The sequence below is a fragment of the Pezoporus wallicus genome, unplaced genomic scaffold (genome assembly GCF_028554395.1).
Source record: "Pezoporus wallicus isolate ANWC-B61680 ecotype Strahan unplaced genomic scaffold, APGP_CSIRO_Pwel_v1 contig_8817, whole genome shotgun sequence".
In the NCBI taxonomy this organism is placed as follows: domain Eukaryota; kingdom Metazoa; phylum Chordata; class Aves; order Psittaciformes; family Psittacidae; genus Pezoporus; species Pezoporus wallicus.
Window position 1 is genome coordinate 80766 of NW_026635247.1, and position 21238 is coordinate 102003.

Below are 21238 nucleotides of genomic sequence, written 5' to 3' on the forward strand. Positions count from 1 at the left end.
ACCACAGCAAAACCCGGAGTGTTTCTGTTTCTTATTCTTACATGAACAACAATTCCCATACCTTGCTGGATGTTGCATCCTCATCCTTTATTTTATTCAGTGCAGGGAGCGGATGCTGCCATTAGCTTCCTTTATGAAATAGAGAGTTCCCAGTGCATATACATTTAAAAGTCCTGCCTTTTAAGGTTTTACAACAGGGGTTAAAACATTCCCAGGAGTGTGTGTAAGCGTACAAGAGTGTGTAGATCAGTGGTGGGCAGCTGCATTGTTTGGAGACAGAGTGATAGAGGAGAAGTGGCTGAAATGGGTTTAAATATACCCTGCGAATAGATGGTGTGGTTCTTGTCCAGCACAGAAAGTCTGCATTGAGCACATGTCAAAGAGTTGCTATATTGAAAAGCAGAGGGTAAACCCTGATTTTAAAGTGTCCTTATAGACACCAGGCATTTTGTTGTGAATGGAATAAATCTGTCAAAGGCAGCAGTTACCAGAGCTTGACATGGACGTAGATGACAGCTGAATTTGACCCTTCTTGTTCTGTGCTTTTTAACCATGTGATAATCTTTCCATAAATCATGCACTCGAAAGGTTCTCTTGCTTCCTGCTTCTACCAGTCGGGTCATACAGAATGCAGATGAACCCAGCGTCTGGGTTATTAAGCATAAACACCCCCTCTCAATGCCCTCCTGGCCCACCAGCCCTGTTTCCCCTATCTGAAAGCAAGAGTGACAGCCTCTTGACTAACACAGTGGAGTTTTTCTGGTCTCCTCCCTTTCTTATTCTGACCTGTACTTTGCTTTCGTTATAAAGGGAGCGTAGAAATTACCCTGTGGGAGTGGTGAAACTGCAGCAGAGAAACAAAAACTATTTGGATTCACCCGAAAGCTATTCAGTCGCTTGCTCTTCTTTTTATTAACGGCTCAAAGCAGGCAGTTGGTCCTGTTCTGACTCCGTATCTTTCAGCAGGAACAGAGGTAATTCTTTGTGTGTCTATTTCCTTCTAATCGTGCTTTAATTCCATCAGGAAATGGCTTTATATTTTTATCAGAACCTGTTATTTTACCTGCTTTAACTGTCTATACAGCTGCCCAATGGGCATGTTCTATCGATCTCGGCGAGCTCCAACTCCTGTTCGAGCAGGGGAATGAGGTGTTGGATTAGGATCCAGGTTACACAGGTGAAAGCCACCACCTCTCTCCAGGGAGGTTGCAGAGCTGCTTCCAGCCAACATCAGCATATTTGCAGCCAACGTTTAGGCTCTGAATGGGGTTTTGGTTTAATCATAACACACGCCGAGGTGGACGTCTCTGTGTGCTGTGGGGAAAGTACGTTGCTGTGAACTGATGGGCGAGTTCATGCTGCTGTTTGCTCTGGTGGGATGAGGTTATTTTTAGCGAGTCATTTCAGAAGTGTGGAACTTCCTGATGCTTTTATTGTTCATTCACCACGAACTGAAAGCGCAGCGTTTAAATCTGAGGAGCGTTCTCGCAGCGCACCAAAAGCATTGCTGCTCCCTGGCTGCAAGTGCAGGTTGTGTTACAGATCTGAGATGAGGAGTGTGTTGATGGCGAAAGGAAAGGCTTGTTTGAGTGGTGGCTGAAGCAGCAGCATTTAAAATGCCTCTTAAATAAGTCACAAAGTCATTTTCTGCTCCTTAACACCTTTGCAAGGGATTTGTTTTTTTGCATGAGGAAGGACAAATGGAAATCCTTTGGATTTTGCTAATACAACCTCAGAGAAACGGCTCTGGACCTCTTCCAGAAGTGTTTTATTGGGTGTATTTCTGTTTCCCTCACGTGAAACGCTCCCAGAGCATTGATCCCAGCATTGTGTTGCTTGTGCAGAGGGCAAAAGGAAGCGGTGGCTTCATGGGAAAGGGCAATGTAATAAGTCTTACAGACACGCCAAGAAAGAAGGACCTTCTTACCATGTGCTGTGGCTTTAACAAACGTTACTACATCCTTAATAATATATGCAAGTATGGCTTCTGCTGTTTGCATTTGGTTTTTAGGTTGAAAGATAGGTCAGTTTGCCTCTGAAGATGTAGATTTGTCTGAAGTGCTTAGTGAAAGGTGTGTTTGTCAGTCCTGGTGCTTTGAAGAGCAGCTGTTGATGCATGGGGTAGGGAGAATTTACATCAGAACCTTTAGGTTAAAATCACACTTCTCTGCCTGTGATCTTGGGCATGGCATTGCCTTCATCTGTGCTGCAGGTTCCCATCTGGAAGACGAGGATTAGTAATACCACCTTCTCTCTCCTTTCTTCACACTGTGTGAATGAAAACGAATTCATTCACTGTTCCTGTTGTATTGCTAGGAATTGCTAAAGCCAGGAATTATTTCAAGTGGCTGTAAAGATTTGATGGATATATGTGATTAGTTGCAATCAGTGGTTAAACTGTATTCCTGTAGCAGCTCATGCCACTACACCCAGTTGCTTCTGTTGAGTTACAAGCCCCTTAGAGCCTAAAACTAGGTTGGCTGAAGAACAAGAAGAGTTTACGTGCAGGGCGGTCATTACCACCAGCTAAAGAAGATTATATATTATTCATGCTTAATAATTAAATACATTGTTTAATTCTTAATATAATTTAAAGTCATTATTATATAATTGAACAGTAACGCATTGCTGTCCATTGTATTTCAGCCATTACCTTAACTCTGTAAAACTCAGTTGTCAGCAGGACAGTGATACCTTCAGTGACCAACCCAAGCTAAGCTATCTCACAAATAGGTTTGGTGCCTTGTGTTCAGTGATCAGTGGCAGTTGGGTTTTTGGGGTGCTTTTCATGTGTTTTTCATCTTGTTGTTTTGTGGTCATGTTGGTTTGGTTGTTTTTTTAGTGAGTATTACTGTGGACTCAACAGTTACAGCTATTTAAAGGTTGGGTTTCAACCTCTTTGCTCAAAAGCCGTAAATGCGCTAACGCATTTAATAGGATGCAAGAAGCTGACTAAGAAATGAGTGTAGTGTATGTGCACAAGGTCATGCTGTCCCTTCTTATGCTGTTTCAGCTGGGTTTTGAAGTGGTCACTCAGTGAATTGCTTTCCAGCTATTCCTGTTTCTAAGGGTTGAGGGAGGGGAAGTTGTCCTCATGAATGGTGTAAAAGTGGCAGTGAGAAGAACTGAGTTCTCTACTCCATCCTTTCTCCCTGGCTTGCTAGGTCGCGCCTGGTACATACTTGGTGTGCCTGTTGTCAGTAAAGTGAGGTTAAGGAATTGTTCACAGGATCAGGAATTCTTGAGTGATCAGGTGGAAACATGAGGTGGCAACTCCTGGAAGACTTGTGCCAGTGTTTTGGACCCCCTTTTCTCTCTGACTGTAAAGGCACTGATGAGTTTGCACCTACATGCAGCTGAAGAACCTACCTCTTTTTTGTCCTTCCTTTCAACTCTCTTCAAGCACAGCACACATCAAAGCCCTACCAAAACACTGAGCGTAGGAATGAATGTTTGGAGAGCGTTATCCATAGATGACTTCATGTTTGTTCCAGTCTTCCCTATTTCCAGGTTCTGAATCCTTTTCTAATTTTTTCCACTCTTTGAATCCAAGCCCTTTCCAAAAAAGAAAACGGGTTCTTGCATGAAAACCTCCCAGATTTACCTCCAGCTCCAACAAAACCTCAGCTCCTTCAGCCCCATTTCCTCCTCCACGGCAGAGCGCAGCAAAGGCAAATAAATAGAAGCTGGCATGTTTCTTCTTGTGCGCTTTTATTGGTGTGCATGTTTGTTCATTTCTCTCTTGACTTGTAGAATTCCAGGATCTCACAACGTGGTTTGTGGTTTGCTTTCAACTGGGGAGACTTTCCTCCTTTTCACAGTTTAACTGTTACTGCCATTGGAATGCATCAGGAACAATGTGGCAGAGGAGGCACAGTTCTCTAGGGGGGTGTTTTTAATAACAATTAGATTTCACAGTGCTGGGTCACTGACTTTAGAAGATGTGTAAAGAGGTTTCAGGTGCATTTTGGACCATATCTTAAGGAAGGGTTTCAGAGGCACATTCATTTGTATTTGCATCCCCTGTTGTCAAATGCATGCTAACAAATAGGGTGACAGCCATATCCCAAAGTGTGTATTTTATCCAGAACACTGATAGAGGTGATTTTCAGATGGAATTATCTTGCTGCTGTCAAGGGTTCACCCCTTACCTGCCCTTGCACAGTTACACATTGTCCCTTTATCATGCTCTTTGTTAACATGGAGGAGAATTCAGCTGATGTCCTATGCGTGGGATGGAGCAGCAGCACATTGAGCTTGGTTTGATCAGCCCCCTGTGACTGCAGGAACATGGATTTGAGCCTGGTGGCACATCTACAGCTGTATTCTCCTCCCAAAAGCAGCCCTGTAACACCAGCAGTCTGCAGCAGAGAGGTCACACTGATCTGCACCGGAGTTCACGGGTACCCAGATTTCTCCTGAGGCCAGTACTGAACTGAAACAACCTTTCCACCTTTGCTTTTCCCATTCCCGGTGCCAGAGGTGAAGCTGGGAATGGCCTCCTGGAATTTTCGGGGAAACTCATTGTTCACGTAAACCCTGAGGAGGAATTTCCCTTCCTCCTTGGCCTGCTGGGTATGCACTGAACCATACAGTTTGCTTTAGCCACATACCAGCTGCATGTGAGTTTTGGTTTATTTACTGACCTCCCACCACTCCTGCACGTATCACTGCTGTGTATTCCCCCTTTGTCAACAGCCTGGGGCTCGTTGCTAATGTCATACAAGTTACTGGTGTTTGGAGCATGGAAAAAAAGGAAAGAAATAGGTGGAAATTGCACTTGGATTGTGTCCTCAGAACGGGCACTGAGTGCTTTGATTGTTTCAGGGCTGCTGCTGTTTGCCTGGCGCACGGGCAGTTCTGTACTTTGTACTCACTAGCACTGTGTACTAGGACCTGCAGTCCTTGGAGTGCACTCGAGTTGAGGGTGAAAGTGGCTTCTTTTTCTCTGTCACCATCTGATTTCCTTCTTACTCCCCTCCCCACTTCTTCAGAGAGCCCATTTCTTGCTTGCCATAAGAATTACTTACTCCTAAGAGGATCTTGCCTCAAACACCAGTGTTCCATGAAGAGCTAAGGCTGATACACTGCAGGAATAACCCCGGCCCCCAGGACACCAGCAGCTTATTGCTGTTTGAGCTGAAGTGCTCTGGTGTGTGCAGACAGGTCTGTGACGTCCATCAGCAGCCTGTATGGGTGGTGACCTGACTGTGGTCACATACCAGAAGGGTGATCGTGATTGTGGCTCCAATAACCCCCGTGTTGGAGGCTTTGTAAAGGGCTCTGCAGAGACACATAAACTGCTCTGTGCAAGCCCTCAAGGTTCCAGTGCTGCGTTAGAGGAGCATGGCCACGTTGCCTTGGGGCCCAGGCTGGATCTGTGCCTTTCTGCCATGCCATGGCCAGGCTAATAAAACCACCCAAAGATGCCAGGAGCTGCCTTTGCAAAGAATAGTATTGTTATTGATGGTTTTTCATTAACTAGGTTACCCCAGCTTCCTGTTATCAGACATACTTGAGAGTTGACTGTATAATACTGTATCAGAGTTCCTTTCTCCTGCTTCATGGTCCAGAAGTTTGAGTGGTTTTGCTTTGTGATAGCCTTGTATTGACTATCCCTTGTGATCCAAATACTGCCTTGAGAGACAAGCCTTGACTATCACTGCAGCCAAAATCTAAGTGCCTGCATTAACTTCTTCAAAGCTCGGTGAGGTTGAACAATTGGTTAATGTTCGGGGAGCAGAATTCCCTTTCTCCATACAGAGTGTGCATCCAAATGCATTGTGCTGGTAGGCCTGGATGATCCCGTTCAGTAAATCTCCTACCAAGAGTTCTTGCTGTTGGGTAAATCAAAACATGTTGCTCAGAGGGTGACTTATGGAAAACTGGAACTTTTATAATCAGATCCTCTGCAGGTGCTAGCCAGCATATCACAGTAGAACTGTTGCAGTCTCCTGTAACTGGTTTATATGCTGCTAATCCTTTTTTCTTATGATGGTAAGAGCATTCAGTGGGGTTTTAGTACAGGAAACTTGTGTAATCTTTTACTTACCTATGTTTGTGACTGTGGTTTGACTGCATTTGAATCTAGTGCCTGATTTTTCAGTCTGAAGAGCCTACCTGAGCCCAGCTGGAAGTTTCTCAAGCAGAATATGTCTCATATCTTCATCACTGCAGAATAATCTGGATTGCACTGACTCTGGAACAGGATATTACACAAAATGCATTTTGCTGTCAATCCCTACAGGGTGAAATTCAGTCCTTCTGCAGAGCGCAGTACCTTTGTCCCCAAAACTGTGCTAATGATCCATTCCCCTTTCATTGACACACCTTCTAAGTCCTGAACCTTCATTCTTCAGTATATTTGCATGTTGAAACCTGGAGAGATCTTCTGTCTGTTAAAACCTTGGCCTTTACTTGCCATGGAGAACAAGCTGACACATACTAAAGGACTGGTAGGGAGTTCTGGATGGGAGAGCCAACGTGCTCGCTGTACTGGGAGGGAAATCCCTGCGCTCAGTTGGAAGGTTTAACCAAAGAGTTTAAGATCTGTCTCCTTTCATGTAGAGTAAAGAATTCTACATGAAGTAGAAGTGGAAGAGAACTGGTTTTCAAAGGGTTGAGTGCTTTAGAAGGCTTAAAGCAGAATGATGGAGTTGCAGGTGCAACACACCAACCCTCAAGGTCAGTGTACGTGTAAGTGTGTGAGCTGGAGGCTGAAGCAGAGGCTGGGTTAAAGTTGGGTGAACACAGAATTAGAGCTGACCAGAAGTCTGCACTGGAGCTCTGGTGAATATAATGATTTATTAAGAGCAGTGTGGTTGGGAGGAAGTACAGTCAGATTTTCCCTTGTACTTTTAACGCTCAAACATGGATAGTAAATAAAGAGCATGCTGCCTTTTGAGGGTGACCTTTAGTAGTACTCATCTCGTTGCTCGAGATCCTTACTCTTCCCAAATAGGAACCCACAGGAAAATAAATAAGGTATCACTGACCCAGCCAGAGTGAATTTGCTTATAGACATGTGAGCATGAGCAGTGTTATGAAATGGAACAAGTGGGGCGTAGGGAACTTTCAGATCCCGAGATAAAAACAATCTCAGAGAAGTATAGACAAGTTTGAAGCATTACCAATGTAAATGAAAGTTGGTCCTTTCCTGCTGCCACCCAGTTCTGTGCCTTTTGGCAGCAGAGAAGGCTTTGGTGGTGTTTTCTTTTCTCCTCTTGAGACCTAAAAAGCATGAACAAACCTGCATGGATTTTTATAACATGATACTGGCTTCATGGCAGCATTGAATAATTCAGGTTGGAAGGGATCTCAGGAGGTCTCCAGCTGCCTGCTCAGGGTAGGATCCGTTGTCTCTGGCATTTGCCTTGAGACATTGCTGGGAATAGGCTTTTGAAAGTAACTGTGATTTTTTTAGTCATTGTAGTGAACAAATGCCTGGCAGAAGAAAGGCTGGAGTCAGTGCTATGGAAATGGTTCAGCCACACTTGTCATCCTTTCCAAAAGCAGTGATGGAAGCAAAGAGGATAAAAGCAAGATTAGGCCAGTGATGAACTTCTTTTAACTGACAATCCCTGTATTGATTTTCCTCACCAAATACAGAACCCCAGCCTGGTTTGGGTTGGAAGAGACCTTAAAGCTCAGCCAGTTCCAACCCTTGCCACAGGCAGGGACACCTTCCACTAGAGCAGCTTGCTCCAAGCCCCTGTGTCCAACCTGGCCTTGAACACTGCCGGGGATGGGGCAGCCACAGCTTCTCTGGGCACCCTGTGCCAGCGCCTCAGCACCCTCACAGGGAAGAGCTTCTGCCTTTTCTCTAACCTAAATATGCCTTAAACTACCTTGTCAGTTGTTTCAGTATTGAGCCCTGGTTACAGCTCAGGAGTCAGTGCAGTGCGTTGGTGTGATGCTGCTGGTATCTGAGCGACCATACTAAGCTTCATGTGCATTCTGCCTGTTTGCTGGAAAAGATAGAGTTCAGCATATTTCTGATGGCCTTGTTTTCTTTTTAACCTTTTCATACGATGGTGATGCAGCGTACCCTGTGTAGGCAAGGTTGTGTGTTGTGCTTTAGGCCAAGCTTGTGGCTGGAGGCCAAGCTTGTTTTATGTCTCTTCCCATTTCCAGACAGACTGTAGCTTATCTGGTCACATGAGTACTTCTCTATTCCCTTCATAAGCTTTCTCTTTGCTGGTTGCTTAGGCTTATCTTCACCATCCCCTTCAGGAGGTCCAAGTCCATGCTGCCATCATAGACTCATAGAATGGTTTGGTTTGGAAAGGACCTTAAGATCATTCAGTTCCAACTCCCTGCCATGGGCGGGGACACCTTACCCTGGACCATTTCACCCCTAGACCATGTCACCCCATCTTTATCCTTAACCCAGGCTCAGTCCCTGTGCTGGCAGCAGGATTTCTGCTGTTGGGTAGCGGCAGACTGAGTGCTAGCGTTGGTGTAGAGTTGGGAAAGTGAATGGCAGGAGGGCATAGAAGTTCCCTTTCTCAGCAGAGATGTGTTTTGTCCTGGACTCAGCTGGACTCCACTGGAATTGCTGGAAGCATTAGAGATCTTCTCATAGGTCCTTATCTAGCAAAGCATTTTAGATATGTCAGTCATCCACATGAAATTCAGATGTCCATTAGGGCCTTTATTTTTAGTAGCATTTAGTGTGGAAGTTCTTCCATAAACTGAAAGAAAATGAAATAATCACCCAAATTTTATATGCCTTTTAAAACATAATTTCCTGACTTCATGTTTACGCATAATGGGCTAACTTCAGAAAGTCTGAGTATTCCCAATGAAGATTGAGAACCATTGCTGATACTGGAAATGAAAATAAACACAGAACCCCAGCCTGGTTTGTATTGGAAGGGACCTTAAAGCTCATCCAGTTCCAACCCCTGCCACGGGCAGGGACCCCTTCCACTAGAGCAGCTTGCTCCAAGCCCCTGTGTCCAACCTGGCCTTGAACACTGCCAGGGATGGGGCAGCCACAGCTTCTCTGGGCACCCTGTGCCAGCGCCTCAGCACCCTCACAGGGAAGAGCTTCTGCCTAAGAGCTCATCTCAGTCTCCCCTCAGGCAGGTTAAAGCCATTCCCCTTGGCCTGTTCCTACAAGCCCTTGGCCAAAGCCCCTCTCCAGGTTTCTTGTCATAATATCATACAGGTCATGGACTTGAGTAATCAGTGGGAGACTGACTTTATTGTGCAACTAATGGAGCTAAGGGGGACAGGAGAGAGTAATTCCTGGGCATAAGCTGAGGGCAGTGGAGGGACGGGGCTGTACTTACTGAAGGAAAGAAATACATGGCCCATCTTAGCAATACCCCGCCGGTGTGGAAGAAGAGGAGCTCAGATAAACCCCTTGAAAAGCAGGAAGTTGTGGTAGTTAAACTGGGTCCTCGCTCCGAGCTGCAGTTCTCGGCACCGCTTGGCACTGGGGCTCACCCCAGCAGCATCTTGGCACAAGCTGGCCTTGAGCAGGAAATGGTTTACTCTGCAGCAGCGTGGAGGGGAAGCAGCTTCACATCCCTCCGAAGGCACGCCTGGAGAAGGTGGTCTCAGCACTGCTGCTGCTTCAGCAAGCTCCTAACAATGGGCCTGGGTGACAGGGAATGTGTGTGCAGCTCTGCCTCTTCCTTTGAAGCTATTGTAGCTTCATTATATAGTGTTTGCTGTGTGGGAGAAGCATCTCAGACACATGTTTACAAGGCAGCTTCTGTGTTAAGAGGAAACTCAGGAGGTGAGATGCAAAGTTTGATAGGTAAAACCAGGGCCCTGCTCCCAAAAGATGTGAAAGATGGAATTTCGTTTGTCCCAAGGGGTTTAGTCTGTGTTTTGCTGTGCAGTCTCAGTCATTTTAATGCAGTCTTTGTCCCTCTTAATTCAGGCTTCACCTGCAGAGGAATTTTGCTTCTGATTCCCTCATGGAATCACAGACTGGTTTGGGTTGAAAGGGACTTCATCCAGTTCCCCCCCCCCCCCCCCCCCCCCCCTTTGTATAGACAGTGCAGAAGAGACTTAAACTTCCATGCTTGAGACTTCCATACGCAGCACAAAATCACGGGCAGCATTCTGATAGCAGCTTTTATCCTTGAGTTTTTCCTTCTTTTCCCTTTTATTTTCATCTCTTTCCAGTTCTCCACTTCAGGGAAATGTGTCCTAAGATGGAGTTTCATCTGCCAGACAGTGGGGTTTACCTTTGCATAAGGTTTCAGTGTGCTGTGCTTGGAGCTCCCATGGACGCTTGATGCCAGCAGCCAGTACCCTTGTTGTTTGGCACATAGGTACAACAAGAATGGGGCTGTGAAGTGTTGTTGAAGCAAGTACCTGCCTCACAGAGCTGCTTCTGGTTCTGTACTATGCAGCTGTACCAGGTAGTGACAGGCAGCAGCAATGCAGGGCTGTTAACAGGGTGGTCTGTGATTAAAAGGCAAAATGCCCCTTCAGACCTCCGCTTCTGCCCTGTGAAACTGCTGTTGCCATTGCACAGAGGGGTACTGGGGCACGGGCAGTGTATAGGAATCATGTGTGGCTTCAAAATAGGTGTTCAAACTGGGTGTAAGGGCCCTGGGTGGATAGGGTGGAGAGCCATGATGTGGAGCCTGCCGTTACCTTTGAGATTCACCCTGTTATTTCAGCACAGCACTTGCATTCTCCGTGCATTAAGCCTCCTTTTACTGCATAGTAAATCTGAGGGTTCAGTCTGTAAATGTGACTGAGGAAAAGCAGCCCAGGGGATGTAGGGATGGGAAAGGTGGTTTTGGCCGAGCCCTGTGTTTATCTCAGATGCAAGAATGGCATGAAAGATCTCTCTCCTATAGAGCTGAGGAGTCCACCAAGCCTGTGTGGAATAAACCACAGCTCCTTCAAGCAGCTGTGACTCTAAACTAAAGGAGATTTGCCAGAGATACCACAGAACTGAATCAAGACTTCGCTTTCACTGTGTGGAGGGAGGCTGGATACAGCCATAGCTGTCAGCAGTGGGGAATGCTCAATTACAACTGCAGGTAGGTAGGTGGATAAACAGGGACAGAAGCTGTAAATAGGGGTTGGAAAGCACCCTCGTGCTCCTCAGCCCTCCAGCGCGATGCCAACCGACCGCAGCGGAGCCACAGCCGGGTGCCAGCAATTCATACCCGGTGTGCAGAGCAGCTCCGAGATCTGCAGATGATATAGCTGCTAAGTGTTGTTATGAATGATTCAGAGCTGCTGGCTCCTGTTGCCATGCATGGATCATCAGCCTGCCTCGCTCTGCCATTTAAAGTAATTGTCTGAATGACCTGAGTATCTTCGAAGGAGCTTGAATTTTCGCTCAGGCGCTGGCTTTGGAAGCAGCATCTTTCATCTGATACACTTAATTTTGCTGCTCTAATGGGATTCTCTTTACCCAAATTTACATGATTCAGCTTGCAGCCTGTTGGATATGTTCTTCTCTGCCATTTGCCCCAGCATCTCCCTGTATGTGTTGAGAAACACGTAGGTAGCTGTTCGTGTGCCATCTGCTTCCCCAGGCAGCGGAACAATGGGGGTTTGTTTGACTGTCGCTCCAACAATACTTGAGAGGAGCTCTGTCCCGCCTGGCTGTCAGTTCTGTTGTTGTACTTTGCTCTGGGTGACATCACTGGTGGCAGCTAAATGAAGTACATCAATTGTTAGATGCTCTTTGACCAAGGATGTTGACTTTTCCTGGCAGCAAATCCTGTACCACTGGTACTGTAGAAGAAGCTGCTAAGTTACTATAATACAGTAATATAGTTACAAGCACTGGTGAGGGTGGAGTGGGTCTCTTTAGGCACATGGAGATAAATAATTAAAAGAGAGGGATGTGGAGCTGTTGGAGGCCGTGGAGATGCTGCAAGGGCTGGAGCAGCTCTGCTCTGGAGCCAGGCTGAGAGAGCTGGGCTGGTTCAGCCTGGAGAAGAGAAGGCTCCTGAAGGGGACCTTAGAGCAGCTCCAGTGCCTAAAGGGGCTGCAGGAAAGCTGGAGAGGGGCTTTGGACAAGGGCCTGTAGGGCCAGGCCAAGGGCAGTGGCTTTAACTTGGCAGTCCAGAGCCAGTAGTGCACTTTGAAGATCTTGCCCTTAACCATGACATTACTCCTTCCTCAGAACTACCCTTTTATTAAAGTAGAAGCATATTGTGTGATTAAATCCACTTTCTGCTCTTCAAGTTACTGTATTTGCTTTAAAATTATATACTTTAGGGTAAAAATGGATCAATTACTTTCACTTTGCACATGGGCACAAATTCTTTGTCCACCTCTTACATACTAGGCCAGTGCTGCAAAGTTGAGTTTGCTAACTTGAGCAAGGCTGTTCTCGAACGAAAACTGTAATAGGCAACATCACTTGTGGTTTTCCACTTAAATAAGCAGATAAAGTCCACACTTTAGCTTTTTACAGTAGCTTAAAGCAGCATCTGAAGGTTGATATCACTGTTGTTCATCTGACAGGGCTGCGAAGTTCCCAGCTTCCCTTGTGCGAGGGAAAACATCCCAGGGAACTGTCTGGACTAAGTCAGATGAATCACGTCATGGAAGTGACAGTTCCTATGCACTCACTGCAGAGGGGTTCCCTGTGACTAACGCTGATATCAGCATCTATGCTGCAGGTACTTGAATAGAAGCAAGATTAATCCCACTTGTTAAGTCTCCTCCTTGCTTCCTGCTGGAACACAGCGTATTGGGGGTTTTGTTAGCTTAGGAAAAGAATCTGGGACAGAATTCCAAGGATGTTAATGTATAGAAATCTGATGATTTTTTTTTTCCCCTCACCAATTTTGTAATCACGCTGACAATCATGGAATCCTGGAAGGGACTTCAAGGATCATCTTGTCCAACCTTTATAGGCAAAGCATGACCTAGACTGGATGTCCCAGCGCCCTGTCCAGGTGAATTTTAAGTGTCCAACACTGGGGAATCCATCACTTCCCTGGGGAGGTTATTCCAGTGTTCTCAGTGTGAAAACTTTCCTCTTGTGTCCAGTTGGAATGTCCCCAGCAGTAACTTGTGCCCATCACCCCTCATCTTTTCCACATGACTCCTTGTCAAAAGGGACTCTCCATCTTCTCTGTAGCCACCCTTTAAATACTGGAACATGGGGATAAGGTCTCCCCTGAGCCTTCTTTTCTCCAGGCTCAGCAGTCCCAGCTCTCTCAGCTTTTCCTCACATGGCTTCCCAGTCCTTGGATCATCTTTGTGACTCTTCTCTGGACCCTCTCCAGCCTGTCCACAGCTTTTTGTATAGCAGAGACCAAAACTGAACCCAGTATTACAGATGTGGCCTGACAAGCACTGAGTGGGACAATGACATCTTCATCCCTGCTGGTGATGCCCTTGTTGATGGTCCCCAACATCCTGCTGGATTTCTTTGCCACAGCAGCACACTGTTCATTCCTGTGGAGTTTGTGTCCACCAGGACCCAAAAGTCCCATTCCCAGAGCTGCTCCTAGGGCAGATCCCAGCCTGTGCTGCACTCCTGGAAGAGTTTACCAACTTTACATGTGGTTTTCATTTCAGAACAGTCAGAAATCATGGTAGGTGTGTGTTTGGAAGAGGTTTAGCATCATCCAGTGGAAACCTGCATTCTGGGACATCCTACAGCTCTGAAACCTGAGCTCCAACTGGAGTAATTGCTGCAGTCCCCCTAGACTGCTGCCATCTCATAGGAGCAGGGAGCTGCATCCCAAGTGCAGGCCCAAGGGGGATGGAAAGATTCAGGTGAGGTTATTGCCTCCTTATGTTTGAAATGAGTTTCTCTGGAGTTGTTTGTCCACTGAAAATAGAGGTCTTGGCTGGGATATTTCTGCAGGGTACTGCTGCCTTGTGTTGATGTCTATAGACTCCTTGTTGGCAGCATCTGCAGACATCAACACAGAAATACACTGTGGTGCATTTGGAGGAGTATTTGTCCAGCAGGGTGATTGGATGCAAGCGTTAAGTATGTGAGTGCACAGATAGTGCCGGAGCGATGGATCAGGAAAGAGCAGAATTCCCAAAGAGGATGGATGGTGGGACTGAGCTTTCCCCTGCTGCCTCTGGAGCCCATGTTGGTCCTTCAGTGAAGCTGATGATGCTGAGGGCACTTTCTGTCTTTGCCGGTTAGTTTGGGGCGTCTTTACAGAGCTAAATCCTACCTAAGGGAAGGAAAACAAAGGTTTTTTTTAGCCACAGTGCTGGGGCTGAGCTGTTCTTTCTTGAAAGGGAAAGATGGATTTTCTCCTTCATCCACACAAGAAGCGCTCTTTGCCATTGCCCTTGGGCGGGGGGGGGTCTATCATCAAAATGTCTTCCCTTCTCCAGCATTGCCATGAGTGCCCGTTCCAAGGACTGAGTCAGGTGTTGAAGCACTCATATAGTAAACTGTTAATCCTCATCTATTGAAACTGCCCACAGAGGGAATATGGGGTGCGATGCCGTGACAAGTACTGTCTCCAAGCGCCCGCGCTCCTTACGTTGGTGCTGAACCGACTTGTTCCTCTTTGAGGGATTGTCAGCTGGGGCAGATACCTGCTTGTGCTAATGCACTCCTAAAGGAGGTTGAGTTAAATTAAGGAACTGGCAGCAAGAACAAGCAGGAAGCCTAAAGGAAGCGGTGCTGCCAAGCACTGGCATCCCTGCCAAGGCCAGTACAGCAAGGCACAGCTGGGTACGCTCCGAGACGTGTCCAGCACAAGAGGTGACTTGCCCATGAAGCTGACTCAGTGGGTCATGGGCTGCTCTGTGTTTGCTTATCTGCCATGGGACACAGAGTGCTTGACCCTTTTGGAGACGTTGGGTCTTGTGATGACAATACACAGTGTTGGAGGTTGGCTAAATCTTCCCTTGTTGCTTGGTTGTGCCCTGAATCCTCTCCCTTACACCAGGTCATGTCAGTGATGTGCTGGAGTTGTTGGGAATGGGTTTTCAGGCTGTTGGGCTCTCAGGGATCTGAGCACATTGCTCAGTTCATGGTGGACAGCAGTGGTGTGCATCCAGAGGCTCAGCTCTCCCCCTCCTTTCCTATTTTCCTCTTGTCTCAACTCACATGCATTCACAGGCTCTCCCAAGGCTTTAAGGTCACACCAGGACTGGAGTTAGGAGGGCTGGAGCTTAGGTCACCCACGCAGGCACATTTCTACATGCTATCATCCGCCTATCTCAGCTCGTTGGCTCTTGAGATAGCATGTTACCTGTACTTTTCCATCCCAGGTGAGGCGAGCAGGATAAACACGGCGTGATGCAGAGCAAAGACTTAGCTGTGATTTCACCGAGATGCCAAGAGTTTCAAACGTGCCATCTAGTGGCATAAACTAAGAGCACTCAGAAGAAAGGAAATCCCCCCCCCCCCCCAATTCATCCCTCCTCCCAATATGAGTTATTTGTGAAATGCTCCCTTGTTTGGGGCTGAAAATGAGTATTTATGGCTCCTGCTACCCTGCCAGGTTTTCTGAGTGATGAGCTCCTCAAGGATGTGTTAATCAGAAGGAGGAACGGGGAATTCTTCAGTCTGTTCTATCACTCATATACTAAACTTAAGAGGTCTGTACCTTCATACCGAGAAGACAGATCTCATGCTGGTCTTGGCTCCCCTTTGAGGAACCAAATCAGCTTTACCAACACAATACGTGAAAGCTTAAAACACCCTTGCCGTAGGGAGAAGGAGGCAACAATAGTGTGCTTGCCTGTAGCCACGCAGCGCTTCACCAGCAGAGCCCTGTCATGAGATGCCCTGTGTTTGTACATGAGGAGCAGGACATGTTCCACCCCGGCGAGTAACCTGACGTCCTTCCAGCTTCCTCTCTGCCAAGAAGGGCTGCACCAAGTTGCAAAAGGCTTAAAAAAAGCCTTTCTCCAAAGCTACATTCATCACCACGATAAGAATAGGCCTTACAACGAGGAGTGTTAGTTCGTACCGCGGCTGGGCGTGCGCGCGCCCTGAGTTACAGCCTGAATTAGGTCTGTGTCGGGTGTTTCTCTTCACAGTTCGAGCTCTGGCGCAGAACTCGAGTTGCTCAGGTTGATGTTTATGTGTGCTTGCTGTTCCTAGGATTTTTACCTAGAGGTCATCGTGTCCTTTCCTCTTACTACCAAGAAGCTCGCTTGGATGATGTGCTCCATCTGTTGTAGCTACCAGAGTAAGTCAGGAGAGTGATTCTCTGCTGCTTCACATGCCTCTGGAGTCATCCTTTTCGTGCCAGGGGCAGAATTCAGCCGTTCTACAGCTCCCCTCTTCCTTTGTGCATGTGGTTTATGTGCTATGAGATGAAATCTAAAAATAACCTGGAATTCAGGAATTGCAAACTTCATACAGAAGAAGGAATAAGAAGAGTTAAACACTTCAGAATCGCCAGCGAGAAGCGTGCCAGTATGAACTGCTGGAAGTGTAGCTGTCCTAACTTGAGGTGTTCTTACACAGCCTGGATACAATGCAGAGAGGGGATTAAGAAAAGCAATCGAAACCTCCACTGCCAAATGCCCAGAGAAGTCCTCCTCTCTGCAGGGTCAGGGTCAAGCTGTTCTTGCATGTTCACTCACTGCATGTGCTTTGTGAGCGGCGGCGTGATGCAGAAGGAGGCTTGAGAGGTCACCGCTCAGCTCCTGAATGTGTGGCATCAAAACTACAGCACACTGCAAGGCTGAGGGGGTAGGAGCAGGGAGCAGGATGTGTCTCCCTCTTCCAAGGTGAGCGATTTACCAATAGGAAGGTGCAGAAAGGTGAGTAGCATCTCTGACCATGTTTTTCCTAAGAAAGCATTAGTGTGGTGCTGTGTGCTGGACCTCAGTGCTCTGTTGTGGGCCTCTGAAAGGTTAGAGTGAGGTACCTACAATGTTATCTCTGTAATGATTTAATCTTAAACAAGACGTTTAATTAGTGTCTGATGTAGTCCTTGAACCACCCCTGCGTGGTAATGCAAAATGGGACATGGCCAAGGGGAAATATCCCTGGTGCTGTCAGTGGAGCGGCTGTACTGATGAGATAGAGACCGATGTATTTATTTGGATGTAGACACATGTATGACACAGAAGTGGTGTGTTTTTGTCTTGCTCTGTGTTTGTGCTGACTGCACCAGCTCAGGGAGATGTGCTCTGCTCCCAGCCCCTGTTGAGAAATGGGTGTGCTTAGCACAAGCAGTTCCCTGCACCGATGGTATGTGGGGCTTAGACCTGGACTCTGTGCAGCATGAAGATCACCACTTCCAGTGCCTAAAGGGGCTCCAGGAAAGCTGGAGAGGGGCTTTGGACAAGGGCCTGCAGGGCCAGGCCAAGGGGAATGGCTTTAACCTGCCAGAGGGGAGACTGAGATGAGCTCTTAGGCAGAAGCTCTTCCCTGGGAGGGTGCTGAGGCACTGGCACAGGGTGCCCAGAGAAGCTGTGGCTGCCCCATCCCTGGCAGTGTTCAAGGGCAGGTTGGACACAGGGGCTTGGAGCAAGCTGCTCTAGTGGAAGGGGTCCCTGGCCGTGGCAGGGGTTGGAGCTGGCAAAGCTTTAAGGTCCCTCCCAACCCAAACCAGTCTGTGAGTCTGTGATTAGCCCCTGATCACAATATTTCACTTGGTTTAGTGGGGATATTTTTGTTGCTGGTTGTTGGGGATAATTTTGTTTCTTTTTGTCTTTTCATTGTAAAGCAGTTGATGCTACAATCTGCCAATTTGGTGGGTTTATTCTGAGTACAAGAGCTTGAGTTTCAAGACCTGGTCACATTCCCAGCTTTTGGTCTTAAAAGATGGGCTTGAGTTCGGTTGTGGTGGTCCTGGGAAGCATAGACCTGTCTGGAGCAGTGGTGTTTGTCTCTGTAAGGTTGTGGGAGCCCAGCGTGGGTATGAGCTTGCCAGTGCTGTGTCCTCTTGAGCGTTTGTGGAGCAACCATCCCTGCCAGCACACCTGGGTGTGCTCCCTCCAAACAGCAGCCATGGGAACAGTCTAACACGGATGTACTGCGGGCCACAGGTCAGAAAGCAGGTCATTTATTAGAGTGGATGGACCTGCCAGTGGAGTGATGTGTTCAGGAGAACAGAAACACCAACCACATCCTTGTAGATAGAACAGCACTGGGAAACTTCACATCATGCATTTCAAATTGGTTATATTTTGAATGTGCTTAATTCATTATTGTTTTAACCTAAGTTAAATCAGACTGGGGTGAGCAATGAAGATCAACCATTCCAGCTACTGTGTGCCTTTTATTATAAGGAACATGATAGGGTTTATACCAGAAAAAGCAGATGCTTTTTACCTGTTATCTCTCCTTTGGCCAAGTAGGTTTTGATTTTATAGCAGTAAATGCTTAACTCTTTGTACTACTGGGATGCAGTGTTTGCCTTTATGACTGCAGTGCAGGTCTTTTATTAGTAAAACTTAATGTGTAACAGGATAATTCCGTTGCACCTACTACTATACAGGCTTGATTTTGTGCAAAATAAGTTTCTACTTCCTTGATGGCCTTATATAAGCCTTAACTGGGAACGCATCCAGCATGTTCGATGGGAAGAAAGGAGCTGCTTCAGAGCAGGCTCTTCTTTAGCAATAGTCGTAAACAGGTTTATATATAGGCACTGCTATTACACACAAAGCTTGCTGAAGAAATGCTTCCCCAGAACTAGTGGATTTAATGCAGGCCACAGGGACTGTGCTTGAGCTAATTCGTGAGCAAACCTGTTGTAGTAACTCAGGGCAAGGTTTAAAACACAAGAAATCTCTCAAATGCGTAGCTGCTGCAAGGGCTGGGTGTTGAAAGGCTGTTTGCTGTAAAAACAGGCTCAGAAACTTCGGCTGGCATCCTACATATGCAAATGCAGGTGCTGTACATGTTATATTTGGATTTTAGGGTTTTTCAGCTGCATTTCAAGTCGATCAGGAGCAGCATTATGTGGTTGGATCACTGGCTTTCATCACCCATACCCAATCATTACACAGGCGCTCCATCAGCCCCCTCTCCCAACAGTGCCTGCAGCTGAGCATCAGCACATTTGGGAACAATAAAGGGCTGTCATTTGGGAGTTTCTTTGCCTTGTTAATCAGGCAGGACCCCAAATTCCTCCTTCACAGAGCTCACGGATCAGGCTTGTGTCTCAGAACAGGTACACTTGCATGTGAGCAAGGCGAGGGTTGGGCTTAGGGAGCTTTGTTGCTGATGTACACGCAGCATCGTTGGCTGCGTGCTCCGGAGGAGTTTGGGATGGGTACAGGACAAACCATGGCAAGGCTCCTGCCTTTGTGATGGATTTGGTTTGGGGCATAATTTGCTGGTTTTGTTCCTCGCCTCCTTCCGAACGAGCTGAATTGTGAAAGATATGTTAATGTGAGGAGACACACGAGAGAGGCTGAAGCAACACACTGACACGTTGAATAATTAGATCATCTCCTGCGCAGGAAGAAAAGTCAAGTACGAAACAGGAACAAGAAGTGCCTCCCTCCCCCATTGTACAGGCACCAGGTCTGGCTCCTTTCTGCATGCAGAAGCAGGTTAGACAATTAGATCTTTAGTATTAATTAATTCCTGGAGATTCCAAGTGTTGGGTGTAGTAACTGCCTGCTGGTTTTGGGGGAGAAGTTGGGAGCCTTGTTTCCAGAGAGCTGGATCCGTGAGCTGCGTCACTGGTGATGAAACAAAAAACTGACTGTTGCTGGACTGGGTCTGTAAATGCTGGAGCTGTTAAGAGGGTCTTCTTGGGAAAATCCTTGTGGATTTTGTCCTGGATAGGAAGTAGATGAAGGGGATGCCATGAAGAGGCACAGGGCGTCGTGGCTGCCTTTCTGCCTGATAGGATGTGGCATTGTGGCAAAGCAGTGCTGTGCATTAGTTCAAAAGCCTTGCATCTTCGACTTAATCACTGCTCAATAATCAATAAGATCTCAGCCCTGCGTGACCCTCTCTGCCTGCGGGGAGGGCTGTGCCCGTACTCCAGCTTTACACGCTCCGGTGTGCAAAGTTTACTTGTTTGACAAACAGAACGCGTTGCTTTTGTTCCCTTAATCACTTCCTTGGAAGAGTTAACTTCCGAAGCAGCCACACATCACTTCTCTCAGTTGTTTTCATTATTTTTCTTGTCACGCACAGTGAAGGGCTTGTGTTTGTGAAATGTCTTCTTTTATTTTGTGTCTGTCCCCGTCCGTCCATCCCACCGCCCCCCCCCCCCCCCCCCCCCCCCCCCCTTCCCATGGCAGCCTCGGTGATGCTGGCATCAAAAAACCCACCCAAAACGCTCTCTTGTCTGCTCTGCTCTCATTTCTTACGTTATCTTTTCAACCAAGTTCCACTCCTTTTGAACGGGACCGCTTACAGAATAGAGCACTTTTCCTTCAGGGTGATTGGAGCGCTCCGGAATTCTGTGTTCCTCTAAAGGGAGAGAGTGGAGCAATGGGGCTTCCACGTGCTCGCTGCTGAGTAATTTCCTTTTGTATCGCTGACAGGTGACTCAAAGCAGGAGCTAGCAGATGGCTGCATCGTTAGCTGGTGCCCACAGCCTTACGGGATGAGGTTTGGAATTCCCATCAAAGTCGGGATTAAGCGCTCAGGATATGCTGGTGCCACCGAGCACGCCGAGGCCGGGGGGGAGAGCCTGGAAGAAGAGGAAATCATTCCTAGCGACTCATCCTGTGGTTGGGTGAGTCAGGGGTCTGCTGGCGGTGGTCAGAAAGGCACGTGGCTCCCACTGCCCCCTCTTTGTGTGCTCTGCAGGATGCAAACTGCCTCTGCAGATCAATTCTGCCCTTTTGGGTTTTGTCCAGTGAGTTATTTCCAGACAGGAATTACTGTATTTTCTGGAATGAGTATTGTGAAATTCTTTTTCCCCTTTTTGTTTTTTTTTTTTTTTTTTCCTTACAGTGGGCAAGTTTTCAGCTGGTGATTTATCAACAAAAGTATTTTACAGGATCAGAGTTAAAAGCTCTTCTTAAAACAAATCTCCCCTTGTGCGATAGGGAAAGTAAAAGCAGCTCGGGTTCCAAAGGATGGAGGAATAACCGAAAGAGCTAGTTCTTGGAATAGTAGCTCCATTGGCACTCGCTGGTGATTTCCTGTGCATTTGCTGCAAGAATCACTCTGTGATGTGAGTAGGTGGTACTAAAGGGTTATTACGAAACCAATTTCCAACCAGCCGTTTCGAGACATGGATCGGGAAGAGGGATAGCAGCTTCAGAGCCTTCTCTTTGTTCGAGCAGTGCGCCTGAGATGCACACACAGGATACTCAGTGCCTGCAATGGAACAAGGCAGGCTGGGGATGGATCTGATATCTCATGAAGAGCTCTTCT

At 47.1% G+C, this 21238-nt stretch overlaps 1 long non-coding RNA gene across 8 annotated transcripts in view; it reads left to right on the top strand.

Annotated features, from left to right (window-relative positions):
- Positions 1–21238, top strand: part of LOC130601459 (uncharacterized) — an 86345-nt gene that overhangs the window by 45665 nt on the left and 19442 nt on the right. For 6 of the 8 annotated variants that reach the window (XR_008972675.1, XR_008972680.1, XR_008972677.1 and 3 more), the window contains 3 exons: positions 19361–19449; positions 20398–20591; positions 20813–21035. This is a non-coding gene — a long non-coding RNA (uncharacterized LOC130601459). Of the gene's footprint in view, positions 1–814; positions 975–19360; positions 19450–20397; positions 20592–20812; positions 21036–21238 lie in introns of all 8 variants that reach the window. The other 2 variants (XR_008972678.1, XR_008972688.1) reach the window with 1 other exon arrangement.